Here is an 18,768-nt window from a genome sequence, read left to right on the forward strand (position 1 = left end):
TTCACCACATGCTCATTCATGTAACAGCCAACATAGGTATGTCCTTTAAGACTTTTTAGTTATCCAAAGGTAAGCTGATTACTTCAGAGAAGGCAATGGCACCCCACTCCAGTACTCTTGCCTGGAAAATCCCATGGACAGAGGAGCCTGGCAGGCTGCAGTCCATGAGATCGCTAAGAGTCAGACTCGACTGAGCGACTTCACTTTCACTTTTCACTTTCATGCATTGGAGAAGGAAATGGCAACCCACTCCAGTGTTCTTGCCTGGAGAATCCCAGGGACAGAGAAGCCTGGTGGGAGGCCATCTATGGGGTGAAGCGACTTAGCAGAAGCAGCAGCAGCAGCAAGCTGATTAATTAATGGATTTTTAAAATTCTCTTTCCTACTGAACATCAGAGAACAGACTCAAGAGAAAAAGATTCATAAATTGCATGCAAAGCCATTTCTATATTTTAAATTTTACATCACTTTGCACTTGGGTTCTTCATTGAAATTGAACAAAAGAATGTACAGTTCTCACATTAAGTTGCAAGTTACAATAAATTTGTTGTTGTTTAGTTACTAAGTCACATCCAACTCTGCAACCCCGTGGACTGTAGCCCGCCAGGCTCCTCTGTCCATGGGATTTCCCAGGCAAGAACACTGGAGTGAATTGCCATTTCCTTCTCCAGGGTATCTTCCCAATCTAGAAATCGAGCAACACCCCACCCTCCCTTACCACTGAGCCACCAGGGAAGTCCTACCATACCTGTAAAACCTGTACATTCTTCTTCTCTCTCTCTTTTTTTCCTTTCCACAAATGTTAACTGCATTTTTATCTTTTATTCAGTTTATTTAAACTGAAAAAGAAAAAACAGTTCACTCATAAAAATAAAAGTACAATGAACATTTGTGAAAAGAAAAAAAGATTGTACAGGTATTACAGGTATTGTTTATTTTATATACAATCTCATATAGATTTTACACTTTTATTCTCCTGCCCACAGCCCTCTCTTTTCTTCTTCTGAGAGGAGAAATGGAGCGAAGTGTGGGTCAGGAACAAAGAGCAGATTGGGAAAGGGATGCTGCTGCTACTGATGGAAAGGAATAGACAGAAATACGTGGTCAGGTAAGAACTGAAGAATGCTCAAGAGGAGCGGTCAGTGAGAACCCCAGTGAAACTCCTACTTATATAGGGAAGAGGATCTTTGCCAGGGCAGCACTAAGCTGGCACTGTTGGTATGACCTTCCAGCAGGAGGTGCACCAACTGAGGTAATAGCTTGATTGGCCAGCCTCAAGGAGCTGCTGTCTAAATTCCCACAGCAGCTCCTGGATGACAAGAGCCCATCATTCTTGGACCTCCAGCACCTAGCACATAGTAGGGGCCTAACAAGTAGGTATTGGGAAACTGGTGTCTCACCCTGAGCCATGGCAACCTCCACGTGGGCTTTGGGCAAGTCTGGGCTGGTTGGAAACTGGCCCTATTTGCATGATAAACAGAGATGCCTCCCCAGAGAGAAATCACTAGGAGAGTATCAGGCAGAGCAGCCTGGCCCAGAGCAAAACCCCAGGGGCCAGTGAAGGAAGGGGCAGTTAGGCATTCTGCAGGATACTCGTCTCCTGGCTTCGCCTCTCTATCCAGCCATTGAGGACGGTCAGTTCTGGGAGCAGGAGACCTAAAGAGAAACCTGGGACTGCTCATTTGCAGCAGGGACTAACATGAAGATGCAATACCAAGAGAGGAAGGCCCTTTCCTCCAGTGTGCTTAAGCCCTGCCTAACCAGGATACCTGGGGCCCTCCAGTGAGCTCCTTCAGGGGCATTATGGATAACAAGTGATCAAGAGAAGAGTAGTCTGAGGCTGCCTGAACATGGGCCCTGGTAAGCAGTGGCTGGAGGTTTTTTGCAGCTTTGGGGATTGTTGTAGCCTCAGAAGTAGGTATATTTGAATTTGAAGCATGGTGTGGGGGATGGGGAGGGGAATAACAGATTGGGTAGCTGGCTGAAAATTTGCTACCTGAAATTTCTTTGAAGATATACCTGACACTTCTAGGAATAATTTGGGAATTTACAGAGGACCAGAAATCTGCAGGAGAAAGTAGAGGACATGGTGGTCAGTGAAATACAGAAAAATACATCCGTACCTCCCAGAATCAACTTGTTAACCTGGGGCTTTAAATCCCGGCACTGGTTAAGTTCAGCTCACTATTCAAATTGTATATCTGTAATTTTAGAATGAATTTGTAACTAGTCCAGCTGTAACCAAAACAGCCCATGAGCAAGTTCTAGTGACTAAAATCTTTAAGTTGTTCTAGATCACTTTGGTTGCAAAGCATAGGCAGTTTAGAAAGGTATTCAATCCCTTGCCCCCATTCCTACTTGGCAAGGGCACCTATCAATCAATCAAAGGCCTCCTAATCAACTTGGGGCTGCCGGCACTGCATTTGGCAGAGGAGCCTGAGATACTGTGACTGGCAAAAAGCACAGTGTGTGATTACGAGGGGTGCAGACAGGCTGGAGCCGTGCGCGGGCTCAGAGGAGTCTGAGCATCAGAGTGGCAAACACCAAGATAATGGCTAAAGTGCATTTGTTTTACTTATTTGTCCATTAATTTGTGCCATTATCATCACAAATATTAAAATACTTTTCCTATTAATAACTAAAACAAATTAATTTCCCTGTAATTTAATTTCAACAATGTGGTCTTCCAGTATATATTTGCACCACAGAGGCAGGTATTTTTCAAGCATGTAGATGAGAGAGGGTAAAAGAAGGAAGTTGAATTTCTTGGCTTTGGAATTTGAACTGGAAGGGATCTGAATGGTCCAACTTCATTTTCCAACCAAAGTGGAAACCAGGGTCCAGTGGGCCTGGACATTAAGGGACTCTCCTAAGGAAGGAATCTCTGGTCAGTGGAAGAGGAAGCCTGGAATGTTTCTGTGCTCTCAACTACAAGAGAGCACTCTCTCCTATTTTATTTATGTATGTATGTGGGATTTGTTTTTTTGCAGAGGAGAGGGGATTAGGTAAAATTCACCAAAAATAGTGTACAATTCATTGGCATTTAGTATATTCACAATATTATGCAATCACCACCTCTCTAATTCCAAAACACTTTCAGCACTCCAAAAGAAAACCTTGTATCCATTAAGCAATTACTCCGTGATTCCCTAGTGCCTGACAACCACCAATCTGCTTTTAGAATTTCTATGAATTCACCTTTTCTGGATATTCCCTACAAGTGGAATCACAAGATATGTGGCCTTGTATGTCTGGCTGCTTTCACTGAATATGTATTCCAAATCCATCTATGCTATACCATGGATCATTCCATTGTATGAATATACAATAGTTATCTATCATAAACTGATGGGCATTGGGGTTGTTTTCACCTTTTGGTTATTGTGAGCAATGCTGTTATAAACATGTGTGTGTAAGTATCTGAGTACTTGCTTTCAATTTTGGGGGGCATATACCTAGGAGTGGAATTGCTGGGTCATATGGGGCTTTCCTGGACAGTAAAGAATCTGCCTGTAATGCAGAAGACCTGGGTTCCATCCCTGAGTTGGGAAGATTTCCTGGAGAAGGGAATGGCTACCCATTCTAGTATTCTTGCCAGGAGAATCCCATGGACAGAGGAGTCTGGTGGGCTACAGTCCAAGGGGTGGCAAAGAATTGGATATGACTGAGCGACTAACACTTTTTTCCCCACTGTCACGGTAATTCTACATTTAACTGTTCTGTGAAACTGCCATAGTGTTTTTCACAGCAGCTGTGCCATTTTACATTTCTGCTGATACTTTGGGAGGGTTCCATCACATCTTTTTTTATTTCTGATGAAAACCATCTACATTTCTTTCACTCCTTCAACATCTTACTGTGCCAGAGTTTCCCTCCCTCCAAGATGGTATCTGAATATTCTTTTCCGTGTTTTGCCATGCCATATCATCAAGAGGTTTATCTTGATTAAACTGAATGGATTTAATGTGGCCAGGGATGATTTTATTTATTGATTTATCAAACACTTTTTAACACTACTACTCCAGGCACGGTACCAAAAGTGTTACAAATAGTATTTCTATCAATTCTTCTGACACTGCCAAGGAATTATTATGTTTGCCACTGTGAAGATGACAAAAATGAGGCACAGAGAGGCTAAGGAGCTTGTCCAAGACCACACAATGAGATATACAACAATGCCAGACAAAACCCAAGTGATTCCAAATGTGATAAGATCAGGGGTGGGGTGGGGGGTGGTTATTTTGAGCCACTTGCTTGACATAGCAATGTTTTTGTCCTTTGTTGTTCAGTTGCTAAGCCACGTCCAACTCTTTCATGCCCCCTTGGACTGTAGCAGGCCAGGCTCCTCTATAAGTACTCTTTTTTGTTGTAAGTCTTAATTACGGCATTTTCACCTGCAATGACAATTTTAACTCTTGGTTTCCTTACTGATACTTGGTGTAGAGGAAGATAAGCAAAAAGCTTATCCTGAATTATTTAGCCAACTACATTGAGAGGAATCTTCCAAGCTACAAATTAGGCTTTGCTCCTTGCATGAGTGCTAAGTCACTTTAGTCGTGTCCAACTCTGTGCAACCCTGTGGGCTGCAGCCTGCCAGGCTCCTCTGTCCATGGGATTCTCCAGATAAGAATGCTGGAGTCGGTTGCCTTGCCCTCCTCCAGGGGATCGTCCTGACCCAGGGATCAAACCTATGTCTCTTACATCTAACCTGCATTGGCAGGTGGGTTCTTTCCAACTAGCACCACCTGGGAAGCCCTTGTTCCATTCCAATTATAGCCCAGTGTTTCCAAGAATCCCATATAAATTCAGTGATGTACAGTCTGCTGAGAGTAGTAGTGGGAAATGAGCCACACCTCAGTCCACCGGGTTGTGTGACTCGCCCCTCAGGACACAGGATGTACATTTCATTTAAATGGAGCTGGTGAAATAAGGATAGAGTGCCTGAAGGGAACATGTGCTTGAACTCACTGCTACGAATTGGGTTGAGAAAGAGATGCATCTGATTATGTCCCATTCCTTGTGGAGTCCAGCCATCCTACTCGTTTCCAGGTCTAAGGGGATGGCAAAGAAAGCAACTTTCTGTATTGGTTCTTAATAATTTTTAATGCATATGGACAAGTTTAAGCCGCTCTCATTTGCTCTTTGATAATTCTGCTGTGTGCAGGTTCTGGGAAGTGCAATGTATTTGGAATATTCATTAGTATTTTCCAATTCAGCTCTTGTTTAAGTTAAAAATGTCTGAAAAGCATTTGCTCTGGCTAAAAACATGGCATCAATCATAAAAATACAGCAGTGTGAAATTTATATTAGCATGGAATATTTTAAAGAATTTAACTTTACTTAATTTTATAAAGCTTTTCCAAAGGTTCTTCCATTCATTAGAATTTCACATCGTAATGTGTTGTATTTAAAATAAACCTATTTTAGAATGGGCTTCCCTGGTGGCTCAGAGGTAAAGATCTGCCTGCCCATGCAAGAGACATGTGTTCGATCCCTCAGTCAGGAAGATCCCTGGAGAAGGGAAGGGCAACCCACTCCAGTATTCTTGCTTGGAGGATTTCATGGACAGAGGAGCCTGGCGGGCTACAGTCCATGGGGCCACACAGAGAATAGTTTTTCATTCACAGGCAAGTTGTGAAGATTTACACACAGTTCCCATAGGCTCACACCCAGTTTCCCCACTGACATCAGATAGTAGTATGGTACCTTTCTCACAATTTATGGTCTATATTGAGACATTGTTATTAACCAAAGTCCTTTTCATGTTCAGATTGCTTCTGTTTTTACCGCATGGCCTTTTTCTTCTCCAGGATGCTGCTGAAATTATACAGCAGTTGAAACTAGTTCAGAGTGATTTCAGGAAAGTATATATGCCAGATTTATCTTCTCAGTTCTTTAGCACCTGCAGAAACTTCCAGTTTCCCCAGGGTAGGAAGGAATGGGTACCTACAGAAGATGGCTTCCTCCCATCTTGGGTTGGCCCACTGTCGAGCCCGTTGCAGTGGCTGAGGTTTGGTGGCACAATCGGGAGGCCTCCCTGTACAGCCAGGAGTCTGGGGGTTCAGGAGGCTAATCCCCTGCTCTGTTCTGACCTGGCAGTGGGAGGAGGGAGCATTAAAATGCTCAATGTCCTGGGGTTCCCTGGTAAAACATATTTACCCTCCCCAGCTTCAGAGGTGAACCTGATTGATCTAAGGCAGGTCTCAGACATAAGTAATCCACCAGAACCAGCGACAAACTTGTTAAAACACAAACTTTTGGCCCTCTAGAGTTTCAAAATCAGTAGGCATGAGTGAGGCCTCTGAATCTGCGTCTCTGACAGGTCCCAGGAGCTGTTTCTGCTAGTCGGTCGGGGTGAGGGTGTATGCGTCACACTTTGAGGCCCTTTCCTAAGCCAGTCAGTTCACGGCATTACCCTGGTGACTGCTAGTCTAGGGGTGGGCAGGTGACCTAACCCAGTGGTTCTCTGCTCTGGCAGTCCATTAGAATCAGCTGGCAGCTTCCAAAAATGACCTCCAGCTGGGCCCCACCCTGACTAATTAACATTTCTAGTGAAAAGGCCTAAGTATTGCAGTTTCAAAGATAAAACAGCGAATAAATATCATCATCATCAATTAATAAATAAGTGACACAGCACTCTTGGTGATTTTAACTTGCGGCAGTACTAAGAACCACTGATCTGCTTGAAAGCAATTCATATTCCTTTCAGGGAATATGAAGGGAGGGATCTCATTTTCTTGCTGAACATGGGAAAGGAAACAGGCAGCTCCGTGGCCTCTGACAGCCGTCTCGTCACCATGAAGGCAGCCAGGCTCAGGAGGAAGCCAACACAGAGGAAGGCAGAATATAGTGTGGAAAGAATTTGGGACCTTGGTGACATCCCAGAGCAGTTTATCTTACTATTCCGGGAGTCTGTCCTACCTCTGGACTTCCAGTTATTTGAGATAAGGCATTTCCTCATTTCTAAAGCCAACTTAAAGTCATGGTTTTCAGCTACTCGCTGTCAAAAAGATACCACCAGAGAAATGGTCACCTTGTAGTCATAGTAAATAGTGCACACTTTTTTTTACTTACTTTAGGCCGTGCTAGGCCTTCACTGGTGAATGGGCTTTTCTCTAGTGGCGCTGAGCGGGGGCTACTCTCTAGTTGGTGTGCGGGCTTCTCAGTTGCAGAGCGCAGGCTCTAAGGTACTCGGGCTTCAGTAGTTGCAGCCTCTGGGTGTGGAGCACAGACTCAGCCACTGCGGCACACAGGCTTAGTTGTTCTATGGCAGGTAGGATCTTCCCAGAGCTGGGATCGAATGTACTAGTTCCCTGACCAGGGACTGAACCTGGGCTCCCTGTATTGGGAGTGTTGAGAGCGCGGAGTCTTAGCCACTGGGCCACCGGGGAAGTCCTAAAATATATATATATATATTTTTAAAATATAGATTGTTTTTCCTACTTAAAACAAATCTTTAGTTCTTCCATGTGCTGGTCACTGGCTTGTGGGTATTAAGTACAGTCCCTGCCATCCTGTGTGCTGGTCAGCTGGAGGTGGCTTGGATCCTGTAAATGGCATCTCCCAGACTCCCTTGCCAGCTGGCCCAGTTAAATGCTGCCAGTGGGAAACACTGGTGGGAAACCAGATGAAATGAGGGAAGGAGAGACCCTCCACTTTTAAAAAAGCTTCTGACAGTGGCTGCCAGTGGCCTTCAGTAGTTCCAGCAATAGCATCCCTGGTCAGGACAGCAGCCAGTGCCAACAGCATCAGCCGCTTTCTGCAGTGTTAGATGCCAGATACTCCTGGGCTCTGAAAACATTGCCATCTCTCTGTTTCGTCTTCCGCCTTTGGAGTGGTCCAAGCCTTCTCTCGGATGCTTATCTCTAGGTTACACATCCTCCCCTTTGGTTGCTCCAACCTTTCCACACTTCTGCAACTCATTCCTTAGGTTAAATTCCCTCCACATGAAATACCTAGAATGGTTTCTGTTTTCCCAGCTGGACACCGACTGATATGTGTAATCTCCGTTCCCACACTGGATTCACAGCAACGCCTCTTAATCTGACTGCCAAATTGTAATTCCAAATCCTCTTCTCCCTGTCTCACCACCACAACTGGTCCAGACTGCCACCATTTCCCAAGTGGATTATTGCAACAGCCTTCTCTTGGGGCTTCCACTTGCCGCTTGCCCCACATCAATCCATTCTCTACACAGAAACTGGAGCAATTTTCTTTCCTAAATAAGGTGGCATCACTCTGCTTTGTAAAAATCTCTGCACTTAAAATCCAAACTCATTAACGTGGCCCAGGAACCAGTTCACTGTTCCTCATCTTCTTCACCCACTGTGATCCAGTCACACAAGGGTTTTTGCTGTTCTTGAAACAAGCCAAGCTCTCTTTCCTACCTTAGTAATGCTGCATATACAGTATCTCCACCTTGGAATACACTTTTCCCTACCCTCCAGAAAGGAAGCTTCTCATCACTTCCTCCATGACATTTCTTCCAAAAGGCCTTCTTTATCACCCAAACAAGAGGAGGCATCGCCCATCTCAGCTTCCTGTTTATTTCCTTTTTGGTGCCTATCAAAACTTGACTTTTTTTTTTATTTGAATCTGTTTTACATCTATTCCTCCCAGGAGTCTGAGGGCAGGAATGGATTCACCACAGCAACCCTAAGTGCCCAAAACAATGCCTGACACAGTCAGATATTCACCATATCCTGAATGAACGCACTGCATGCTTAACTTTCTATATTCATGCACAGAACTCAAGGAAATCTGATTTTCCCAATATATGTGGTTATATTTGTATATATATGTATATACCTATATAGCCACATATATTTAAACCTAACTTCATTGCTTTTTGTGACTGGAATCTTTCCTGTCAGGCTGGTTTACTCCCCACCTTCCTCAAAATTTCTCCAAACTCTCCCAGCAGCAGCAGGTGTTTGACAACTGGCAAAAAAGAGACAAATTGAAAGTGAATACCCAGGCAATTTATAGAAGATAAGAACTGTTCAGAGGCTTCTTGCCTCTAGAACACTGATAGGCTTTGAGAATGATCTGGGAATTCCCGGTGGCATATTGCCATCTTCCCATTAAACATGAGGTGAATAGTAGCTGTGTGGCATGTCACATCAGAGGCCAGAAGAGCCAGGGAGAGAAAACAACTCTGGAGTTAGGATGGCTGGTCCCAGCATCTGAGGGGTGCCTCAAGGGCCGAGGTAACTAGACTGATGAGGACAGGGAGATGGACGAGACGGATGGAGGCACCTGGACATTAGCTGCAAGGATCAGTCTTCAACTGACGGTGCAAGTGGTTCTGAAGTCATAAGGAGGAGTTAGGGTGCATGTGGGAAGGGTTGCACAGCACCAGGGACTTGCAGCTGAACCCAGAGTAGTAGTGAATCTCAAAGCAGTGAGCATATCAGAATTAGCTAGGGAACTTTTTTTTTATTGAAATATACTTGATTTACAATGCTGCTTTAGTTGTTGGTGTACAGCAAAGTGATTCGGACATATATCTATATCTATCTATTCTTTTTCAGATTCTTTGCATTATATATTATTATAAAATATTGCATATAGTTCCCCTGTTCTATACAGTAGATCCTTGTTGTTTATTTTTTATATAGTAGACTCTTGTGGAACTGTTTCACACTCTCAACCTTGATCCATGCCCACATAATTGAAACATATTAATGTTGGTTGCTCAGTCATGTCTGACTCTTTGCAACCCCCATGGACTGTACTCCATCAGGCTCCTCTGTCCGTGGAATTCTCCAGGCAAGAATACTGGAGTGGGTAGTCATTCCCTTCTCCAGGGGATCTTCCCGACCCAGGGATCAAACCTGGGTCTCCTGCAATGCAGACAGATTCCCCAGTCAGTCAGTCAGTCAATTCAGTCGCTCAGTCATGTCCGACTATTTGCGACCCCGTGAATTGCAGCACACCAGGCCTCCCTGTCCATCCCAACCCTATATCCCTCCATATCCCTCTCCTGCTCGCATCACCGTGGACCAAACCTCTGTCACTGCAGGTGTGTGTCTTGTCTCCTCAGTGAATTGCAGGCGGAATACCCTGGTTTTGTTAAGCCTGAAGCTGATACAGTTCAAGGGGCCCTCTCTAAGAAAAACTAAATTAAAAATATCTGCAAGCCAATACAAAATACACTCAATGCACCCCAGTGCCACAGATCTGCCTCTTTCTTGTTAATAACCACATATTATTTCATTGTATGAAGAATGCACTGTAATTGATTTATCCTTTTCCCAACTGATTGATCCATAGGTATTTCCAGCCTCTTGCTGTTACGTGCAGCACTGTCATGAGCACCTTTGTACTATCTGTGGAGCAAATTACTAGGAGTAAAAATCACTGGGTGAAAGGTTTGCACATGTGTAATTTTTATAAATACTATCAAGTTACCCTCTATAAAAATTGTTCCAGTTTACACTCTTACCAGCAGGATATGAGGGTTACTGTTTGCATAATTGCAATATAAAAGTATCTCTTTCACTCTTTGTTTTTAACCAAAGGTGAGTTTGAGTACTTTTTTACATGTTTGAGCAACATATGTGGGTGGCTTGCTTGGTGAACTGTTCATATCTTTTGCCCATTTTTTTTTTCACATTAGACCAATAACCCCGTTGATTTTTTTAGGAACAGCCCTTATATTTTCAGGAAATCAGTCATAGCTAATATGCAAATACTTTCTCAGGTTTTTTTTACTTTTGACTTGGCTTATGGGTGCTTTGTCATCAGAGGTGTTTTTTCTTTTTCAGTGTCTTCAAATTTAACCTCCCAAGAGGGAGCTGTGCTAGCTATTCTGGTAGGGAAGGCTACTCTAGCAAGGTGGCACTTGAGCTGAAACCTAAATTTCATGCAGAGAGCAGGAGAGAGAGCCCTGGTCAGAAGGCTCTCCGGTGGGAACGTGCTTGGTGTATTAGCAATGAAAGGAGTCCCAGCAAACTGAGCTGAAGAAGCAAATAGCACATAATGAAGTTCAAGAACAAGACAGGCCCAGTGATGGCTGTGAAGGCCAGGGAAGGAAGCGTGGCTTAGCTTTAGGGCCCAGATGGGAACTGAAACTAATAGAAAAAATGATACGAAGGCAATTTAAAATTCTACATTATTAGATGAACATTCTAATAATTATCACTGTCCACCATGGAATCGGCTCCAGGAATATTTACGGGTAAGTTTCCTGTCCCTGGAATTTTTCAGGCATAAGTGTCACACACCTAGATGCAAACACTCTAGAGGAAATTAAGTCTTAGATGGGAGTTTGACTAGATGACATTCATCATATAAACCCTTGCTTTATTCTTTTAAATTAACTTATTTATTTTAGTTGGAGGCTAATTACTTTACAATATTATGGTGCTTTTTGTCATACACTGACGTGAATCAGCCACGGGTATATGTGGTCCCCCATCCTGAACCCCCTCTCCGCTCCCTCCCCATCCCATCCCTCTGGGTTGTCCCAGTGCACGGGCTTTGAGTGTCCTGTTTCACACATCGAACCTGGGCTGGTCATGTTTCACATATGGTAATATACATGTTTCAATGCTTTCTGTCAAATCATCCCACCCTCGCCTTCTCCCACAGAGTCCAAAAGTCTGTTCCTTTTATCTGTGTCTCTTTTGCTGTCTTGCATATAGGGTCGTCATCACCATCTTTCCAAATTCCATATATATGCATTAATATACGACTTCTTTTGACTTTTCTCATCACTTCTCTCTTCCTGCTTTCTTAAATCTCCCTTCCTTCCTTCCTTCTTTCCTCCCTTTTTCTTCGTTTCTTCCTTTCTCTTTCTCCTTTTCTTCTTTCTTTTCTCTTTTACTTCCTTTGCTTCCTCCCTTCTTTCTTTCCATTATCTTCTCCCAGGTGACAGTACTGCCAATGGTTTATTCTTGGCTCCACTGGTAGCATTAAAGGCCACAGTGACAAATAACTTTCTATTTCCAGTGACACCTGTTTATAATTATGCCTCATGCACCTACTGGAACTCTCTCTGACCCAGGAGCCCCTGAGGACAAGAAACACATCTTTTCCTCCTGTATTGTATCCTGGTGCAGAGACAGGGACCTGCTCGGTGCTCAATAAACAGGGGATGTTGCTATGCCTTCATAGGCTATGTCTGCAAAATGACTAAGTGCAGATTGTATACTTTTCTCCCGACGGTTGAGTTCTGCGAACAAGGAGGACAAAGATAGGCTTGAGAAGTCAAGGCATGAAACAAATTTAAGAGCCTTCCCAATAAGCGAGGTAAAGCCACACTTACGGATGGGATCGCTAAGTCAGAATGCCAGGGAGGAGGTATGGCAGGGTAGGAAAGGAGAGAAGACACCCCTGAGATTTCTAGCCTGGGAACACCTTCAAAGTTTTAGGCAGACGATGTCATATAAAGCCAGATTTGGAGAGAGGCTGGGATAGGAGGTAACACAGGGATGAGAAGGAATAAAAGAAAAAGAGGGCGGAGCAGGCTGTTCTCAGAACCTGGCACCAGAACTGAGGCAACCCACTGGTGGCCAAACAGGAAGAAGGCTCAGAGGCATTTATACTAGGCCACTGCCTCCGCTAAGAAGACCAGAAACCACTAAGGCCTTTACATATTTTGCTTTGTTTAATTTCACAGCCACTCTGCAAATTACAAATTATTCTTCTTGTTTTATAGTTGTGGAAACTGAGGTTCAGAAAAGTGACTTCCCCAAAGTCACACAGTTGGTGAGTGATGGAGCTGGGATTTATGCCCAGTTTGATTACCAGGCCTCACTCCTTCCAAACCATCAAAATAGAAGTGAGTTTCACCTACTACTGCAAGCCATTGGCTAGACAGCCCAAGAAGAGTCCAGGAGGTCTCCAAGTGAGGGTAGGAGGTGCCCTCTGGCAGGGGGAGCTGGGCTGGCAGATGGGCTCTGCTCTTGGGAAAAGGAAAAGAAGAATGCAGTTACCACAATGTTCTCAGCTTCTCTCTACAACCAGGTCAACAATATGTTCATTCTAGAGCCGTGTTTCATCCAAATAACAGCTTACTGTTTCCTCAAAGGAAGACAGCAACATGCTTCATTTAGAGCCCCTGCTTTCTTTCCAATTTCTTATTCCCCTGGCGTCACATTTTCTCAAAACATCTCTCATCCATACACAGCAACCAATGCAAATTTAGAATTGGGATCCTACACAGAGGGAGAACACCCACTAGCAAAATAACCCCCCAAATCCTTTTTTATTACATGGATTTAGTTGGAGATGGAAGTGGTCCTGCTTCCAAGACACTGTAGTACAATTAGGCACACTGGCATAAAGCATCCTAAATGATATGATTTACTAGTAACTTACTTTATAAAATCTAGTTTAGCCTGGTCATAAGACAATTGCCTCATGTATAAAATTACCTAGAATTTAGTACATTTTTTGAGTCGTTCCAATTTTTTTAGCTCACAATTATTATTATCTGTCCTTTGACACTGATGTTAATAATAGACAGTTCACTGAACCCAGGTGTTTGGAACTTTGGTGGTACAGGTCCTTTCAATGAGCCTTGCTCCTTGGTTAAGAAATGTGTGATATCTCATGCAAGCAGGTTTCCTTAAGACAAACCACTCTTGAAAACAAGTTAGAAGTTTTTGTCTTTAATTTCTGTTTTAGACATGTTATAAACATGCAAATTTATTTCCCAGTTGATTCAATCTGCCATCTCTAAATCTTTAGGGAGAATTACAGAAATGGAGATAAAGTCTTGGTAATTTATTCAATTTTATCACTTCTACTGATCCCATAAAAAGACTCCATCTGTCAAATTATACTTTAAAAAAACACACACAAAAATCCTTTTATAATTTTCTTTATATGGGTATGTTGAAAACGAGTAGTTTAAGTATCTGTGTCATGAAAACTATTGACGTTCCAATAAAATCTGTTCTTTCTAAATTATCTGTTCTTTAGCCTGTTTTGAGAGGAAACTTCAGCTTCTATCATTTGTTTATAATTTGCTTGTGCAGCTTGGGATTTATTGCTTTGGGTGAATATATTATGGCATGTTTGGGAAGCATAGAATAAAATATTCTTGTGTTAACACATTCTGTGATTTGGATGCCAATCTATAATCAGTACATCTTTCTTTTTAAAATTTCTGCTGCCTTGGTTTTATTGAAAGCACAAATAGTGAGCATTAAAAAAAAGAGAGAGAAACCTAGCTGAATCCCATCTTTTACCATATATTTTAAACCTTGTTTCTGTAATCACAGGCTGTGTGCATACCAATGTACCTGAACATCTGAGCCCCATTAGAGAAACACCCCAACACCACTGGCAGGAATTTTCTGATTTCTAATCTCAACCGTACCTTCCTTGTATTAATCTTTGGTCAGCTTTCTAATCCTCTCAATGACTGTTCCAGAGCTTCACTTTTCTCTTAAGGCCCCACCTAGGACTGTGAGACAAAATACAGAATACCCAATTAAAATGGAATTCCAAATTCTCTTCCTCCCCGTCGTAGCCAACTCTGTCTCATGGTAAATCTGAAGTCATTAGCAGGAACTCCCTCAACTTCCTGTCATCTCCTCTTCGGACTCACCTACTTTAAGACACACCTTCACCTCTCTCTTTCCCTTGAATTTCTCTTGAATTGCTATTCAAGATCACCCTCCTGGGAATTCCCTGGTGGTCCAGTGGTTTAGGACTCAGTGCCTCTATTTCTGGGGGTCCAGGTTCAATCCCTGGTTGCAGAACTAAGATCCTACAAGCTGCACAACACAAGCAACAACAACAAAAATGACCACTCTCCTTCCCCAGCCATCTCCCATCTCCCCATCTCCAATGTGAGGGGTCCTGACCCTAAAGAGCTGAGCCAGCAGCTGTCCTACAGGACGAAGGCATCTTACAGAGCCCAGCACTGGATGTTTAACGTGTTTAATGGAGAAACAGGTTTGAAATTCTGAGGGCCAGAAGCTAGTCTGGCTGAACTGTATATATAGCTCATATAGAAAAGAAATTTGATGGTTTCTCTAGGTTCAACATCAACCTTAAACACTTACATGGCATTATCAATAATGTTTGTGATGCTGGAAAAAAACTTTCTGAACTATCAATTTTTGAAAGTTTAAACTATACTAGAGGAAACAGTGAATTATCTTTCTATTTATTCTATGGAAAATGATTATTACAAAACCATTGTCACATTCAGTTCAGTTCAGTCACTCAGTCGTGTCCGACTCTTTGTGACCCCACGGACTGCAGCACGCCAGGCCTCCCTGTCCATCACCAACTCCCAGAGTGTACTCAAACTCATGTCCATTGAGTCAGTGATGCAATCCAACCTTCTCATCCTCTGTCATCCCCTTCTCCTCCAGCCTTCAATCTTTCCCAGCATCAGGATCTTTTCCAGTGAGTTAGTTCTTTGCATCAGGTAGCCAAAGTACTGGAGTTTCAACTTCAGCATCAATCCTTCCAATGAATATTCAGGAGTGATTAAAATCTATTATATCAAAAATTCACAGGAAACGTATTCTAGAGGTATTTAAAAGAATTAATTTTTTTAACTACATGACCTTCTAGATTTTGTGATATCTGTGGTATTTAACCTAAAAATATTGTAATTGTCAATTCTTTTCTCATTATAAATAAATATTTGTTCTTGTAACTTATTTTGTATTTATAACTTCATACTTCCTACAAAATTTATGATTTTGTAAAGATGGTCCCCACTATTCTGGGGACTTCAAGGTCCCATCTAAACCTGGATCCATCCCTGTGCGGAGGAGCCCCAGGTGAGGAAGTGTAACTGAGTCATCATCAGTCAAGGTGAAAAATTCACAGAGTCCACAGGTGGGAAAAGGAACAGACAAAAGATCTAGAAAATCCCTTGAGAGAAACAAGCAGCAAACCTGATAAATTCCAGAAAGGAAAGGCAGCCAGAAATTGCCTATGCCAGTTCTTGACACATTCCTGGAGTTCTCCCTGACAAGCCAGGGTCAGTTTGAGAGAAATGGCTCCTCTTCCTTGACTCAGCCTTCAAGTCACATTCTTCAGAATTCCTTCCCTCCTTGCCTGGTCTCATCTATTCCCATGTGTCTAATGAACATCTAGAATCTAATGGCTGTCAACTTTCTATCTCTCAGTCTCGCCTCTCTCAAGCTTCAATTCTCACAAGGAACTCTTCTGGGAACTCTGTTCCCAGCTCACAGAGGCCCCCTTGCGCTCCCATTTTGAGCAGTGTGTTCCTGATTTCTGGCCATAGTCAGTTGGGTCATGACAGTCATCTGACCCAGGCTGGGCCAGTCAGAATCTCCTTTTCTAACAATTGGGAGAAAGAGAGCAAAAGAGTCATTGACTTTCCTTCTCCAGAGAGTTGGTGAAAAGGGTAGGGGCAAGCCTCTCTCATAGCAGAGGACCAGGAGAGCAGCACGCAGGGAAAGAAAGAGCTGATGCTCAAGAAGACGCAGAGAGCATCCCCAGTGAGAGCGGTTGCCCAGCTTTCTAGGTCTTTGTGTCAAGAACCCCAGGACGCCATTGACAAGACACCTCCTCCGTATTCCCATAACACATTTCCCATTTTAGCTTCAGAGTGTGAACTGATTTCTGATACTTTAACAGGAAAGCTATTTATAACTAGCTGTTACGTTAGAACTGTTACAGCCTCTAGGTCATTCCACAAACTCGGATTAATCAACTCAAATGCATTAACAAAGAGAATTCTACTTTCCAAACAGAGGAAATCTTGTAGGACTCATTTCAGGACACTTGCAAATTTTTTTTCTAGGTAGAATTTTTGAAGATCACTTCAATATGATTTGAGAAAACTTTATTGTTAAATATCATATCAGCTTTACTATAGTCATTTGGATCACAGGCCAGCTGTTTCCTTGTAGACATATAACTTCATGTAAATTGGATTTCCCTATAGGAGAGTAAGCTTATTCCAACTTCTCTAGAGTGGTAGAATGAGCTTCAAATTAGTAAAAAATTATCCTTGTGAGTTTGACCAATAATAATCATATGGAATATTTTTAATAGGATATAATATATAGAATATATGCAAAAAAAGCCTTTATTTGAATTTTTAAAGAACTGCCATAACCTCACAATGCAATAACATGGTATTGTTTTGATCACCATCATTTTCCAAAATGACAGCACAAGTACATCTTAAAGAACTTAAGAATGTGCAGGAAAACAGACTTCCATAAGTGTAAAATGTGTAGTAAAATTGTTACTCTCAAAAATTTTCAGGGAAGAGAAACATTTAAAATATTTGTTACAAGATGTCTATGCTAGAATAGTTAATTGCAGCATTGTCTACAAAATGGAAACAATCTCAATGTCCAAAAACAGGATGTTGGTTAAGTTATAGGATTCTATACAGCTATTAAAAATGATGACGCAGGTTTACAATTGTAACGGAAGGGACAAGTGCCAGTTAGATGGAACCACATCTCTGGTGTAAAGTGCCAGCCGGGAGGTACCACTGCACCAAGTTCATAAATTGGCTGAAGATTCTTTCAGATGTTCCTGACTTTCCCAGCCCTTTGGTTCTCAGGCATCTGCCTCCATTATTGTTTGAGTCAGTTTTCTGTCTATGTAGGCACATTCCAAAGTTTAAATGCCTGTTTTTTTAACTCTTGGCCAAAAATTTAGAAGATGCCATGAACTCATTTTAAACTTGTATAAATATATGAAAGAGAAAAAAAAAAAGGAAGATTTTTTTCTAATCTCATTTTTTAAAAAATTGAAGTATAGTTGATTTACAATATTGTGTTGGTTTCTGGCACAAAGCAAAGTGTCAATCCCATGTTTGTAACATAAGTATGAAAATAAATAAATTCTGTGTGAATCTGAAAATTCAAATGATGATTGTCAAAATATAAATGGCAATGCTTTTCTTTGGGTGATGGAAATATGGGTGAATTATTTGAATTTCTATACTTTTGTGTTATCTCACTTTGTCTTATCTTTCACAATGCATACATGTTATCTTCATATTTAGAACCAATAGTAGTAGTGTTTTCATTTTGAAAAATCTCTTCACATCAGAATGGTAGAATCAAAGAATTTTGATGTAGAAGGGACAGTAGAGGCTTCCCTAGTCTAACTCTCACTGGTACCCACTCCTACCACCACTGCTGGGATCTTTTCTGGAGGTTTCTAACAGCCAATGATCCATTTCTTTTGTTTAGAAAGGGAGCAGAATTTAGAGAAAGATGGACCCCTTTGGGGCACTAGGGTATGGTGAGATTCAAAGAACATGGCTGTATTCTCATGCCAAAGTGTTCTACATGAGGCAGGGAGAATACCATGTGTTCTTCCTAAAAGGAGTAGGGAGAAGTTTACAGAGAAAAGTGAGGAGAGAGGGCACTTGAAAAGATGGAGAGAGGTTGGGACCACCAGCACCATCTTGAGAGGGGCTCGCTGGAGGTCCTTCCACTTAGTACACCATGGACCCTTTATTGGGTTATTTTCCTGTGATGTCAACAGCTCCTTCTTTGTCTCTTCTGTTTGGCCTTCTCTCACTCTAATTTGTTTGTGAAAATCAAAGAGCGAGTTATGCATCTGAATTGACATGCTGCAAAACAGACAGCAGAACTGAAAGCAGGCATAGAGAGTCAGCAGTAACCATGAGAAAGGAACTCAGTGAACTCTTGGGCACACCTTGGGACATGAACCTGGTGGGAATGGAGAGACGAGGACAAGTCAACCTCACTCCACAGCCAGAGCCTCTGAGACATCTGGGTCACAGGAGGCTTGATTTCTCAGCTCTCTTTCTGCCTCCTAGCAATTCAAAAA

At 42.4% G+C, this 18,768-nt stretch overlaps 1 long non-coding RNA gene across 1 annotated transcript in view; it reads left to right on the top strand.

Moving 5' to 3' along the window:
- Positions 1 to 1,432: 1,432 nt before the first annotated feature.
- Positions 1,433 to 18,768, top strand: part of LOC132658123 (uncharacterized) — a 49,567-nt gene continuing 32,231 nt past the window's right edge. Inside the window, exon 1 of the long non-coding RNA XR_009597245.1 lies at positions 1,433 to 1,860. This is a non-coding gene — a long non-coding RNA (uncharacterized LOC132658123). The remainder of the gene's footprint in view (positions 1,861 to 18,768) is intronic.

This window comes from Ovis aries, chromosome 18 (genome assembly GCF_016772045.2).
Source record: "Ovis aries strain OAR_USU_Benz2616 breed Rambouillet chromosome 18, ARS-UI_Ramb_v3.0, whole genome shotgun sequence".
NCBI lineage: Eukaryota > Metazoa > Chordata > Mammalia > Artiodactyla > Bovidae > Ovis > Ovis aries.